The following is a 15,586-nucleotide window of genomic DNA, read 5'->3' on the forward strand; positions in this document are numbered from 1 at the left end:
TGCTGCCGCCACCGCCGTCGGACCTCCACACGCCGGGCAGATTGCCCACCGCCACCACCCCCACTTTTGCTGCCAACCAGCACCCTTTTACCACCTTCAACAATCTCCTTACTAGCCACATCCACCCCCTTAATATCAATCTGGGCCACTTGGCACCCTCACCCTACAGCCCAAATCTCACCCCAATGTTGCTACCCACCTACCATCAGCAGCAGCAACCCTACCATCAGCAACGGTAGCGGATTTTCACCGCCGCCTCTACCGCCTTCATGTCTCCACCTGCCAACCGATTCATATGCCGCTATGGCCATGCCCCCCTACACAACCCATCTATGGATCCACCCCGCCCACCACCTCCTTTCCGCCCCTACCTAACAATCACCTCGACTCAGGTTCTGGTTTAGGCGTGCCTCGCTTTCACAAGGTAGACTTCCCTACTATGATGGTTCGGTCGATCCTCTTGGTTGGCTCCATAGGTGTGAGCAGTTTTTCGGTGGACAGCATACGGCTGAAGCTGACAAGGTCTGGACTACAGCGTACCACCTCACCAATGATGCTCAGTTCTGGTACTTACAGCTCGAGCGCGATTTCGGCATGCCGACATGGGAGCAGTTTAAGGAAGCTTGCCATGTTCAGTTTGGGCCGTCACTCCGTGTCAATCCTTTGGGCGAGTTAGCACGTCTGCCATTCACTTCCTCGGTTGTTGAATACACCAGCAAGTTTCTAGCGCTCATGTGTCGCAACAATGAGCCATTAACACCATCCCAACAACGGTTTCTATACACAGCAGGGCTGCCCGATGGTCTTCGTGTTGACGTCGAACTTCAACGGCCATCTGGCCTCCACCCGCCACTCCTTCGCCAAGGCCTATGAGCAGCGGCATGCCCCTCCAACAACGACACCACACCAGCCTTTTGGTCCTATAGGGCTTTTGTGCCCCTCCGATCTTCCTGCGGTCAACACAGCTACAATACCTTCCCCGCTAGCGCCACAAGCACATGTTCTGCCATCAACCACTCCAGAGCCAACCCCACCATGGTTCGGCGCCTCACTCCAGCTGAGTTAGCAGAACATTGTCACCAAGGTCTTTGCTTCAACTTCGGCGAGATTTATGTTCGGGGTCACCGGTGCACGCGACTCTTCTTCATCTAGGCAGATGACTATGAACAAGATAGCTCCACATCTGGTAGCACCCAAGGTCCCCTGGGAGGCAAGTGACAACCTACAGCTTGCGGGCAAGCTGTTTTTCAAGGAAGGGAGAGATGTTATGTGGACCAGTCCATCAACCGTGGAGTCTTATCCCTTAATTAGAGTCCTAGTTGATTAAGCATCTTTGTTAGGAAAGTGTCCAGTCAGTTTAGAGATTGTATTAGAGTTTGAATAGATTTCTAGCTTGTTAGCGAAGTCTTGTCTATTATATAAAGGGGCCGACCCCTCTCAATAAAGCAGAGAAGAATATTATCTTTTACTTTTATCTACTTTTCTGTAATTAGGGTTAGGCCAGTAGTAGATTCTTCCATTTACAACCTTCAGTGAGTCGGCCTAATTTTTTTACATGATATTACAACAGTTAACAATGTATTTTTGGTGAAAATAATCCTGAAGGCCATCAGAAATCACAATGAGATAGACTGCTTCAAGATAGAACGACAAACTGAATAAGGACTCTTGAACAACATCTGGTGCTCCAAGGCGTCTAGCACATTCAGTATCACCACCAAAATAAGCCCCTTCTTTTGGGCTTCTACACTTGCTTATAGGTTGCTTCTCCCCACCGCCGGCCTAGTCCGAAGTGCAATTTGGGCTGGCCGAAGAAGCAAAAAAATGCCAGCTTTCCGAGCTTTTTGGGTTAGAAACAAAGAGGTATATCTCGTTACCCCTACTGTTTGAGCTATTCACGTCCAAACTGCCACCACCAAACTACACGAATCATTTTCCGTCTTTCTTTCACGAACACATCAACTGGTCTCTACCATCCTGTCTCGCTTCTAGGGTTCCTCCCGTTCCCCTACCACCGCCCCACATCACCGGTAGCCTCCCCACATGCTCTTCATTCAATTTACCATGTGGGCGGGTAGTGCGCGGCCTCCCAGGACGGACGATCTGCTGCACCCCTCCACCGGCGCTGCCTCCTCCGTGTGATCGCGTCGCAGCACAGGGTGTCGCTGACTCACTTCCCATCCTGGAGCACGACGTACGCTGTTGCTTCTGTTGTGCAGCCGCAGCCGCTCAGCCGGCGGGCGTGAACATGTGAATTAGTATCTTTTTCAATTACAATTGACTATCTAGTGCCTATGGTACTAGTGCTCTGATTCCTGGGTTGAGATTGACTTATCCAATTACGCCTCAACATTCCCATGAGGCAAAAAGAAAATAATGCTTTCTTTCTGGATGTCTGATAAATGTTGAGAAGTTAGCATTAGCACATGATGTCTAACTGTTGTAATAGATTCAGAGGGCAAATCCTGAAATCTACTAGCTTGACATCTTAGCAATTTTGTTGTTGACTACTTAACAAAAAGCACTAGGATGGCGGGCATCTTCGAACTAAACAAATTTTATACCGTTAGTCGTAGGCTCGGAGCTGATGATAATTACAACCTATCGTAGTAGAAATACAAAATGCATTCCCCACACACACAACCCCCCCCCCCTCCCCCGCGTCGCCTGGCTCTAGCGACTCGGGGGCCAAACCCTAGCGCCACCACAGGTCCTCCCCCCGCCCCTTCCCGTCTCGCCGCCGCCAGAGGTTCCCGCCGGCAAAGCTCGCGCAGGTCCCAGGGACGGCGGCGGCGGGGCGTCTCTCCCTCCGTCCTGGTGGCGAGGCGCGGCCACGTGTGGCGCAGGGCCGGCGGCGCATCTGCCGGTGGTTGGCGGCGGTCTCGCTCGGCGCGTGCTGCCGGGTGGTGGTGGAGGCAGGGCGGTGGCGGGTGACGCTGCAACAGCGACGCGGCGACCGGAAGACCTGGTGTCTGGATCTGGATCCAGGGCGTGCAGCGAGCCGGTCTGGCACGGCGTCGAGCTTGCAGGTGGCGAAAGGCACAGGTGGAGGTGGTGACCAGCAAGGTGTGGCTGCATGGGCTGCTTGGATGTGCTGGTGTGCAGCCATGAAGGTCTGGGGTGCTCCATGGCATCCGGATCTGGCTTTCTAACTGCTTGCTTGGCCAGCCGGCGGTGCCGTGGCCACGACCAGGGGGTCGGCGGTGGATGCTGCTGACGGGGTCTGACTACGGCGGTGGTGGGGTGTGGCCAGCGGCAAGGGCCTGTATGCGGGTGGTAGTCGGCACCAACTTGACTCCGGCTGTGCAGGTGCTCGAGGTGAGCTTCGGTGTCATTGGAGCCTCGTGCTAGTCCTAGTGGGGACGCTCGCCGTGGACTGGTACGAGGGCAGGGAGGTCTCGGGCTGCGGGGCTCAGCTGCTAGCTTCGATGGAGATGACTGGGACGGGATGCTTCAGGTGAAAGCCTTGTGTCGACCTTGTCGGCAACGTCTACGGACGCCGCTCCCCTTCATGAAGGCGTCATCGGGAAGCTATCGTTGCCTGCTCAATTGTGTACCCCGGGCGAAAGCCTTAGATCCATCTATGGATCGAACAACGACGGCGTCTTGACGTCGTTTCTCCTCCTTGGGGGCGTTGTTTTTGGGAGCCACGGATCCGCGGTTGGTAGCTTGATGTTTGGGTTGGAGTGGTTGTTGGGTTGTTGGTGTGTAGGGTGGTGGCGGTGGAAGTGATCTGTGGCGGCGACCAATCCCTTGGTCATCTTGGTGCTGATGGTTGTTGACCTATCTCTTGGGGGCTCGTGATGGCGATGAGGTCTCGGTGTTCAGTGCCCTTCGACGACGTTTGAGGTTTTGTTGCCTTGCACAGTGCCCTGGTTCTCTATTTGTGATGGTGGCCATGGTGTGGCCTAGAGGAGGTGCAGGGCTGTCTCGGTGGAACATTGCCCTTCGGCACGGTCTGTGGCTCTCTTTGCTGCGACGTGGCTAGGCAATGGGATGCCCTTCGATGGTGGTTGCGAGTTCCTAGCTCTTCAAGGTGCTGAGTGCTCGCAGGGCAGCAAGCGACTTCTTCTCTACGTCCTCTCGGTGATGGATCTCCTTTCGACTAATTCTAGAAAGCTTGCTTCCGCTCTTCTCGGTCCAGCTAGTGGTGTTGGGTGCTAAGTTCTTGGTGTTGGCTGTTTGTCCTAGCTCTTTTCTGATTCTCCTTCTGTGGTTCCTTGTGTCTTCTTGTGTGTGTTGGATGCTTCTGTTGTATCCGACGTGTTGTATCTTACTCTTATCTACAATGAAAATGGTTCGGGCCGGCGTAAGCCCGCCGTAGCACCGTCAAAAAAAGAAATACAAAATGCATTTCACTTGCAGATAAGTTCATATAATAGACTCAGGGGCAAAGTAGACATTACACATCTCATAAGCCCAAAAGAAGGGGAATATCAGTTTTTGTGAGCTTCTCCCCACCGAAAGCTTGCTTCTCCATAAGCAAAATACCAAAAGAAGGGGGCCTAAGTACCACAGGCTCACAGTAAGGTATTCATATGGTGCAAGTCTAACAGGCCTACATTATGAACAAGGGCACTCTATTTCTCAATAGAGAAATGTAAACCATAGGTGGAAAATAATAACAATGTTTACTAAGATAGATTTACAAAGTTAAGCTACTGACAAGCCGTGTCACTAAGAATCACACATTTGCATCTCCAAACAAGGAATCACACTAAAAAGGACAGCCCGGTGCATGAAACTCCCGCTTGCACAGAGTCCGGGGAATGGGTCCGGCCACTTTGAGCTTTTGTACGCAACCTTTCCTTACATTTCCGCAAAAGGCTGTTTCCATGACTTGAACCCATGACCTCATGGTCGCAAGGCTTCCCTTACAAAACAAGGAATCACACTAAAAAGGGCAGCCCGGTGGACATAGCTCCCGCTTGTGCAGGGTCCAGGAAAGGATCCGACCACTTTGGGTCTTTTGTACGCAGCGTTTCCTGCATTTCTGCAAGAGGCTGTTTCCAGGCAACAGCTTTACCGCTGCGCCAAAACAAGGAATCACACTAATGGTATAAAGTTTGATAGGATTATGAACTATACTTCCAGCTTCATGTTCATGTGATTTTGTCAAGTCACCATATTTACTGCTAAACTTTGATTTGCGATTGGTACTGCGGTGGATTATCATAATACAGTTTTCCCAACCCGTTTTTGTTCATTTTAGTGTTTGTTTGACCCGCCTTTGTCTACTTGTGTGTCTAATTTTCCACAGCATTAAATAATCACAGCACGGAACAGTTCAGCAATCGCAAACTGAGCCTTAGGCAGATTAATGCGCTTCTGAATTATGTGAAAGACAACATGTTTTATCTGCGTGAAATTTCTCGGTCACAGGGAAGTGGAGCTCTATGTGGTTTAAGCAACCAAAAATGTAAATACCTTGCACGGAATTTACTATACTTGACGGACATGAACAGTTTCTTGAGCACGATTTGATAATCCAGTATAAATTAAGGAATAAATGTGGTGTCCAAAGAAGTGTAAACCATAGGTAGGAAACAATGTTTAGCAAGATAGATTTACAAAGTCCAACTATTGATAAGCCTTATTCGACTTTTAATCACACACATCTCCAAAGCAACGAGTCCCACTAATAATTTGAATTTTGAAAATTTAGGAACCATTTTCTAGCTTCACATTCATACATGAGAAAAATAGTAACAAAGTTTACTAAGATAGATTTAAAAATTTGAGCTACTGATAAGCCCTATTCACTTTGAATCACACCTGTGCATCTCCAAAACAAGGAATCACACTAAAAAGTGCGGCCCGGTGCACATAGCTCCCGCTTACGCAGGGTCCGGGGAAGGGTCCGACCACTTTGGTTCTTTTGTATGCAGCCTTTCCCTACATGGTCAAACCCGTGACCTCATGGTCAAAGGCAACAACTTTACCGCTGCCCCAAGGCTCCCCCTTTGGAAAAAAAAAATCACACTACTAGTATAAATTTTGATAAGATTATGAACTATACTTCCAGCTTCATGTTCATGCGATTTTTCAAGCCACCACTTTTACTCAACGAAAAAAATAGCACGCTATTTCGCCGTTATAGCGCGGTTATAGCATATTGGGAAGGGAGACGTTACATTTTGGCAAAATCGGCCGCTACGGCGCTAATTGCGTAATTAGCGCGCTACACACGCTATAACGTTGTAGCGTTACACGTTTTAACGTGCAGACCATGCAAAATTTAAACAACCACAGCCCAGCAGGCCCAGCAAGCCAAAACCAACCCACGACCACTACCCTTCTCACTCTTTTTATCTTGAAACTGTTTGAGACTTACAATTTTTATGTCCTAGATTTGGCTCTTATGCATATATTGCTTGCTCCTAGCAAAAATTTAGTTGCTTAAATACTTTATTTCTAGATATATTTAAAAAATTTTGCAAATGCTATTTTGAAATATAGCACGCTATTAGCACGCTATAACTTGTGTAGCATTTGGAGAAGGGCCTCGCTATATTTTGTAGCGCGCTATTTTTTTCGTTGCTTTTACTGCTAAACTTGAGGTTTGATTGGTACTGCGGTGGATTATCATGATACCGTTTTCCCAATCCGTTTTTGTTCATTTTAGTATTTGTTTGACCCGCATTTGCCTTGTTGTGTGTCTAATTTTCCACAGAATTAAATAAGCACAGCACGAAACAGTTGAGCAACCACAAACCGAGCCTCACTGCTGATTAATGTGCTTCTGAATTATGTGAACCATTTTCCAGCTTCACATTCATTCATATGGCATAGTCGAGTAACCCCAACTTTTACTGTTAAACTTGATGCAGTTTAATTAATGTTCTTGTGAATTTGAGTGAAATGCAACATGTTCCAGTGGGATTTACCTTGATATGTGAAACAGCAGTCTTCAACACACCAAGCAAAAGATGTATGCTCCCTCCCCAACTCAAATCTACAGAAGAGCAGATCTTGTGTGCAACCTTCAACCAGAATAAACAGTAAGCCGTTATTAACAAATCAATAGAATTAAATTATATCAGTTGAGTTCCAATCGCAATTAATTAATTTGCTAGTGCACGTACAGCGGGCAAGCGATCAATCATTGTGCCTTCCCTAAGGTTGCAACACAGAATTTGCGTACAAGCTTTTCATTGAAAAATGGAGACTCGGCAGCCAGGAAAACGGCACAGCGGCTCAGTGCATCCACAAGCAGAGTGAGATACTTGTTCCTGCTGGACTCCTCAGTCAGAACCCTGCAAACGGACATAGTCACACACCATATAGGCATGCCTTATTTAGTTCAGCAAAGAAGAAAAATGCAGAGTTAGCAGAGGCACCGGAGCCATGGGCGGAGCTGCTCAACAAGGAGGAGGACACGTTGATACGGTGCGGCATCCTTCACCTTGCCCTTGCTGACACAGTTAGCAAGGCACACGGTGAGCTCAACCGCGAGTGTGGTGATTTCAGGGTCCTCCCCTGCAACGCCTGCAGGCTCGGGGAGGTGTGAAGCAGCACTCGCGGGGGTCAGCGAGAGCGCGCGGCGGAGGGCGTCGAGGGTGGCGGCGGCCTCCGCCTTGGCGCGCGCGTAGTGGCCGCGCGACTGGAGGCAGCACACGAAGCGGCCGCGGTGGAGCAGCACGAAGTAGGGCTTCCCGGCGAGATGGCGGCCAGGCAGTCGAGGACGAGGCCGTAGATCTCGAGCAGCTCGTCGGCGGCCGAGGCCGAGCTAGGGTTCTGGCGGAGGAGCGGCGGGAGGAGCTGGAGCGCGCGGGGGAGGAACGGGAGGAACCGCTTGGCGAGGGGGCGGACGACGGCCGCGTCGGGGGTGGGGTTGTTAGGAGGGCTGGCGGCGAGCAGGTGCGGGGAGAAGGGGTGGAGAGGGCGGCGAGGAGGTCGTCGGCGGCGGCCTCCATCGCAACGCATCGCCGTTTGCGGGTGGGGAATTTTTCCCTTGTTTTTTAGCCAAACGTTTGGGCGGAGGAGGGGCGGGAATGGGCAGAGGCCCGAGGGTTTTCGCACAAGCGGCCCACGCGTTGTCAGCGTCCCCAAGTGCGTCCCCGCTACTGAAGAACAGAAGGAGCTGGCGGCACGCGATCAAGGCCCCGTGGCAATTCCGGCAAGAGACGCAAGCTGAAGGCCCGGCCCAGCGGCCCAAGCGCAAGGGGAACCCACCTAAGTGGCTGAAGGACTATACGACGGCCCGTTAACTGTGTTAACGGTCGATAGATAAATAGCTCGCTCGCTCTCTCTGTTTTGACTTGGCTGGAAAGTGGATGACGGCTTCGGCCGGTGTAATCGGATAGCTGTGTGGGTGGATGGGAGGATAGCTACCGAAACTTTTCCCCAATTCGAAATTCGAATGCCTAGTTCTTCCCGATCCAGTGCGTTGCTTACAGTTGGTATCAGATTCGGCGGTCCTGGAGCTGCCGCGGCACCACCATGGGACACGGTGGCGTGATCGGCGACGAGCGGAGGCGATGGATAAGCCGTCCGAGGACGGGCGCGGCGTCTACGCGCTCCTGCGGGCGGACTTCACCGCCGATTTGGACCGGCGCTTCAAGGAGCACGGCGAGAATCTCCTCCTCGCCGTCGACAAGCTGATTCAAGCGAACACGACCACGCTCGATGGGCTGCTGTCGGCGCGGGTCGACGGCGTGCGCGACGAGATCAACCTCGAGCTCGAGCAGCTCCGCAGCGAGTGGCCGAAGGAACAACCAGGGCGCGTCGAGACCTCGTCGTCCCCATTGGCTGCGAGTGGTCGCGGTACTGCTTCCGACTCCCTTGGCATCGACCAGGAACACCGGGGGAAGGCACATAATACTTATGTCCCTCCTCCGGTCAGAGGTGCGCGTGATCCAAATTTCCATGCTCGTTTCTCTACTGTCCATGATTCGACTCCCCCAGATTCTGCTGATGCATTTTCATTTGGCATTCGGGCTGATCTTCCTCGTTTTGACGGCACGAATCCGCGGCTGTGGCAGTCTCGCCGTGAGGATCAGTTTAGACTCTGGTGTACTCCTCAGCATAGATCGGTTTCACCGGTAACATCGCAGTTCGAGGGAGCAGCAGCTCGTTGGTTAGAGTCCGCGCACCGCAGATCCCCTCATGCCAATTGGTCTGAATTTTGCTGCAGTTTACAGAGTCGCTTCGGCAGGAATCAGCACCAGACTCTGCTTCGACAGTTATTTCGTATTGCACAAACTAGTACTGTTGCTGATTATTTTGATAGGTTTGCTGACTTGTATGACCAGTTATCAGCGTATGAGGAGGCCCCTAATCATCTGCATTACAACACGCGGTTCCTGGATGGCCTAAAACCGGGCGTTCGTGTTGTTGTCGCTCTCCTGAAACCAAAGGATCTCGACACTGCTTATGATCTGGCGTTGTTGCATGAGGAGCTAGGGGAAGGGGTTACACCACTCAACAATTTCCATGGTATGAAGTCTGGACCGCACCCACTCCCTCCTCCCCCCAAACCTCGTCAGACTGAAGATAAGCGACAGTCTGAAACACCGAAAACTTCCTCTTCTGATGATAAATGGTCTGCTCTTCGTGCCTACCGCAAATCTAAAGGACTTTGTTTTGTCTGTGGGGAACGATGGTCTAGAGATCATGTGTGCCAATCCACGGTTCAGTTACATTTTGTCCAGGAGCTAATTGATCATGTACAGGCCATGGATAATATTCAGTCTGACTTGTCTGACAATGATTCAGTTTCAGTTCATAGCATGCGCTTGTCACCAGCAGCAATTGGCAAGGATCCCAATGCTCCTTCACTTCAGTTGAAAGTGCAGCTGCAGGACCATTCACTGGTTTTCCTGGTGGACTCTGGTAGCACCCACTCTTTCATCGACAGTGCTTTTGCTCCTCTTCTTTTGAATGTGCAAGATACAGTTGTAGTTTCAGTTACTGTGGCTGGTGGTACTTCTTTGCAGTGCTCTCAGATGTTGAAACAGTGTCAGTGGAGTTGCTGTGACATCCAGTTTTCCTCTGATTTCAGATTACTTCCTCTATCCTCATATGATGGAATCCTGGGTCTGGATTGGTTATCCCAGCACAGTCCTATGCAAGTAGACTGGGTTCAGAAGTGGTTATCCTTCAGACATCAAGGGAGTTCAGTAACATTGCAGGGCCTTCTTCCTTCAGAATTTGCTCTGACAGTGGTGTCATTGTCCATAATTCACTGTGCTGCTGACCAAACTATATGCCCAGAAATGCAGGTTCTCTTGGACAAGTTTCACACAGTGTTTGAGGCCCCCACTGGCCTTGCCCCTAGAAGAATGCAAGAACACCATATTCCACTGATTCCAGGTGCAAGACCAGTTTCTGTCAGGCCATACAGGATTGCACCCCAGCTTAAAGATGAGTTAGAAACACAAATTAAAGAACTCTTGTCATTGGGAATGATCAGGCCCAGCAAAAGTCCATTTTCCTCTCCTGTTCTTATGGTCAAGAAAAAAGAGGAGGGAGAGTGGAGATTAGTTGTAGATTTCAGACATCTGAATGCAATTACTCTGAAGAGCAAATATCCAGTGCCAATTATAGATGAATTGTTGGATGAACTAGCTGGAGCATCATGGTTTACTAAGTTGGACCTTAAAGCTGGCTTTCACCAAATCAGACTAGCTCCAGGAGAAGAATATAAAACTGCCTTTCAAACACACCATGGCCACTTTGAATTTCTTGTGGTTGCCATGGGTTTAACAGGGGCCCCAGCAACATTCCAAGGGACAATGAACTTTGATCTTTCTCCTCTTCTCAGGAAGTGTGTGTTGTGTTTCTTTGATGATATATTAGTTTTCAGCAAAACTTTCAAAGAACATTTGGAGCATGTTGCACAAGTACTGGCCATACTGAAAGAAAAGGAATGGAAAGTTAAAATGTCCAAGTGTGCATTTTCTCAGCAGGAAATTGCTTATCTGGGACATGTTATTTCTGCTAAGGGGGTATCTACAGATCCTGCTAAAATAATAGCTGTTCAGAACTGGCCTACTCCAACCAATATTAAGGAGGTCAGAGGTTTCCTTGGACTCAGTGGTTACTATAGGAAGTTCATCAAGCACTATAGGATCATTGCCAAAACCCTTACTGGACTCCTCAAAAAAGGGACAACATTTGTGTGGACCAGCATTACTGAAGAAGCTTTTATGGTGCTCAAACAAGCTCTCACATCTGCTCCTGTGTTGGCTGTACCTGATTTTTCAAAAATATTCACTGTTGAAACTGATGCATGTGACTATGGTGTTGGGGCTGTATTAATGCAACAAGGACATTGTGTAGCTTATGTCAGTAAAGCTTTGGGTGTTAAAAACAGAGGGTTGTCAGTTTATGAGAAGGAGTACTTGGCTATTTTGCTAGCAGTAGATCAATGGAGATCATACCTGCAGGTCCAACCATTTGTGATCAAGACTGAACAAAAGAGCCTTGGCTCATCTGCAAGACCAACGATTACACACTCCTTGGCAGCAGAAATGTTTGACCAAGTTGTTGGGTCTGAACTACACTATCCAATATAAACAGGGCACTTCAAATACTGCTGCTGATGCTTTATCTAGGAGGCCTTCTGATGGGACCCACGTATATCAGATTTCTGGTGCTCAACCCACTTGGTTGCAGGAAATTGTTGTCAGTTACAGTCAAGACACCCAAGTTCAAGCTATACTGCAACAATTAGCTGTTGCTCCTAACTCTAAGCCACCATATTCTCTGCACCAAGGAATTATGCGTTATAAGAACAACATTTGGGTTGGCCAGGATTCTGCTTTGCAATTGAAAATTTTCACTACATTCCATGCCAGTCCAGTAGGGGGTCACTCTGGGTTTCCTGTTACATATAAGAGGATTCTTCGTCTATTCAGGTGGATTGGTATGAAGAACTTCATCAAAACTCAAGTTCAGTCTTGCCTGACCTGCCAACAAGCTAAACCTGAAAGGGTGCAGTACCCTGGGCTCTTATCACCTCTTCCAGTTCCCCCCAAAGCATGGGATACAGTATCTATGGATTTCATTTCAGGCCTTCCCTCCTCTTATCAGTATAACTGCATATTGGTGGTCATTGACAAATTTTCCAAGTATGGTCACTTTATGGGGCTCACACATCCTTTTAATGCCCAAAAAGTTGCTGAAATCTTTCTGGACAATGTATATAAGTTGCATGGTATGCCCAGGTTGATAATTTGTGATAGAGATCCCATATTCACAAGTGCCTTCTGGAAGTTTCTCATTTCCAATACTGGTGCTGAGTTAAACATGAGCACAGCTTGTCACCCTGAGACTGACGGGCAGACTGAAAGAGTTAATCAGCAGATCGAGTGTTTTCTGAGGTGTTTTATCAGCGCTCACCCTACCAAATGGAGTAAATGGCTCTCCCTATGTGAGTTCTGGTACAACAATAACTGGCATTCTGCTTTGAATAAATCTCCCTTTGAAATCATTCATGGCCAGACGCCTAGATACTTTGGGATTTCTGAGTCTGATACAATTGCTCCTGTGGACATTCAGTTTTGGTTAGACTCACGTCAGTTGGTGATCGACTCGGTCAGGCAACACTTGCTCCGTGTGCAACAGCGAATGAAGCATCAGGCAGATAAGAAACGCACTGAACGAGAATTTGCTGTGAATGATATGGTGTTCCTCAAACTGCAGTCGTATGTGCAATCTTTAGTTGTCAGACGCGCCAATCACAAGCTTTCCTTCAAGTTCTTTGGACCATACAGGATTGTGGAGAAGATAGGTGAAGTGGCTTATAAATTGGATCTTCCAACCTCAAGCCGCATCCATCCAGTGTTCCATGTTTCACAGCTCAAGCGTTTCATCCCTCCTGCCATGACGGTTCAAAACCAGTTGACATCTCCTGCAGCCCTGCTTCAGGTACCTGTACGTATATTGGACCGTCGGTTTCGAGTTGCAGGTCACAAGACGGTGGCACAAGGCCTCATTCTATGGAGCGGGAGTTCTCCTGAAGCTGCCACCTGGGAAGATTTGGACTCTCTGAAGCAACAATTCCCTCGTGCGCCGGCTTGGGGTCAAGCCGGTTCGCAAGGAAGGGGGGATGTCAGCGTCCCCAAGTGCGTCCCCGCTACTGAAGAACAGAAGGAGCTGGCGGCACGCGATCAAGGCCCTGTAGCAATTCCGGCAAGCGACGCAAGCGCGGGAACGAGCGATCAAGCTGAAGGCCCGGCCCAGCGGCCCAAGTGCAAGGCGAACCCACCTAAGTGGCTGAAGGACTATACGACGACCCATTAACTGTGTTAACAGTCGATAGATAAATAGCTCGCTCGCTCTCTCTATTTTGACTTGGCTGGAAAGTGGATGGCGGCTTCGGCCGGTGTAATCGGATAGCTGTGTGGGTGGATGGGAGGATAGCTACCGAAACTTTTCCCCAATTCGAAATTCGAATCCCTAGTTCTTCCCGATCCAGTGCGTTGCTTACACGCATAAACGGGCCACGCGTTTCCTCGTTCAGGGAGGCCATGCAGATTATTATATTTGCCCCCCAAAAAATGCAGATTGTTTTTTTGACTAAATTGCATATCATTCTTTTTAAAAAAATTGTGTATCATTCCAATCATTGATAGATAGGGAAGAAAAAACAGGAGAGTGTAATTACAAGAGCAGAAGAGAGGAGGGGTTGCTCAGCCCTGGGCGCTAATTAGGTACTATCTTGGCAATAGACTGGCTAAGCCCTTCGCCCCGGCCTTTGCCCAGGAGCAGGCTGTAGGGGAACGCAGCAGAAAACAAAAATTTTCCGACCTACGCACCAGCCCAGGACCACTATGGAGACTGCATACATGGTTTGATCTTTTTCGTTACCGACTCGTAGCGCAGCGGGAAGTATAGTCGATGACGATCGGCGGTGCAGATCCCCGCAGCTAGGATTTACAACCTCCCAACCGCAAGGATGTATACCCTCATCTGCTCCTCAGACAGCCCTCCGGGAGGCGGTCGAACAGCCCCCCGGACGGTGTCGCGGACAGCCCTTCGGGAGGACCTTCGAAACTCGAACGGTCACTCGGACAGCCCTTCGGGAGGACCTTCGAAACTCGGACGGTCACACGGACAGCCCTTCGGGAGGCACTCACGAACTAAGACCGAAACTACGATCTCTCTACAGAGTTGCACACATACGGTGTCATCTATCCGGCAGGGCTTCGCCGTCCAGAACTAGTTCCTGCCGGAACCCAGACAGCCTTACGGCTCTACGAAACTCTTTTCGTGGGAGGGAGAGAAGAAGCCAGATAATGCATGGCATGTGTATGAGAGCAAGGGATGAGTGTGGAGGGCTGCCCCTCCACCTCTATTTATAGGAAATCCCAAGGGGGTAGGGTAGTTTCACAGAAAACCCAAAATGCACATGAATGAAGTCCTTCCACAAGGACCTAGGAGTGAAACCAAGGAACAAGAGGGTCCCCAAGGGGGGATACCCCATGTGGCCGGCCACACCCCCATGAGGGGCCCAAAAAATGGCTCCTATCCATCCATGTCATCCCCAAGATCTTTTGGAGCAAAGCCCCAAAAGGTGGCTTTCCATAAAGTAACCATAAAGCTGATTTTCACTATTCACGACGACATTTTTCAGCGTCTGATCGAACTGAAAATATTTATGTGGGCTAAGAACATTTCCAGTACTCACTAAAATGATTTTCAACACGTTCCGAAACAATTCCGGTTTTAGTGATTTTCATCTGCGAAACGCATCTGAAGTGGCTCCGGCAGCTCCGGAACATTTCCGGTTTTTATCTCAGAAAATTCCAAAAAGCTTCCAGAATGATTCTGGCATCCTCCAAGAATTATCAGGCATGTGCCGAAACCAATTTGACTTAATGGTGTATCCCGAAACAACTTTTTGGTATCATCGAAACTTATCCGATGACCTCTCTCTGCGGTACGATTCCGCTGTCCGAAACTTTTCGGTGTCCGAAACTTTTTCGGTGATTTTCTCTCAGACTCCCTGTCTAGTATTCAGCAGATAGATGACCCTTAAGCGTGTGACCCTATAGGTTCGGTGAAGTATAGACATGACCCGGAACCCCTTCCGATCAATGATCAACATCGGAGCCGTGGACACCCATATTGACCCCTATACCCACACGAATAAATATTCGAGTGAACCTCCAGTTGCCGTGTGCTATTCCTGTTGCTTCGCGATATGTTACAAATACTCGAGGTGAGACATGTTGGCATTCCCGTGGATCAACAACTTGTCCACTATGCTAGTTACCTCGTTACCGGTATTGTTCTCTTTTCTCGTTATCGTGTTCCGGCATCCCCGTGATCAAATCACAAAGTGTCTGGCCAGACGATGATGGATACCGTAACACCGAGAGGGCCCAGAGATATCTCTCCATCGTCGGAGGAGCAAATCCCAATCTTGAGCTATCAAGTTACTTGACACACTTTTCCATGAACCCGTAAGCCGCCGTAATAGCCACCCATTTACGGATGACGTTTAACAAACCCCAAAGTTCATGAAGCAAGCATGAAGAAACTCGATACTCTCATGGTCTAAGGAATCATGCAAACGTTAACCATCTCTGTGTTATGTACCAATAAACTTGTGACGAATGAATCTGATAGCATAACA

This window comes from Triticum aestivum, chromosome 2D (genome assembly GCF_018294505.1).
Source record: "Triticum aestivum cultivar Chinese Spring chromosome 2D, IWGSC CS RefSeq v2.1, whole genome shotgun sequence".
NCBI lineage: Eukaryota > Viridiplantae > Streptophyta > Magnoliopsida > Poales > Poaceae > Triticum > Triticum aestivum.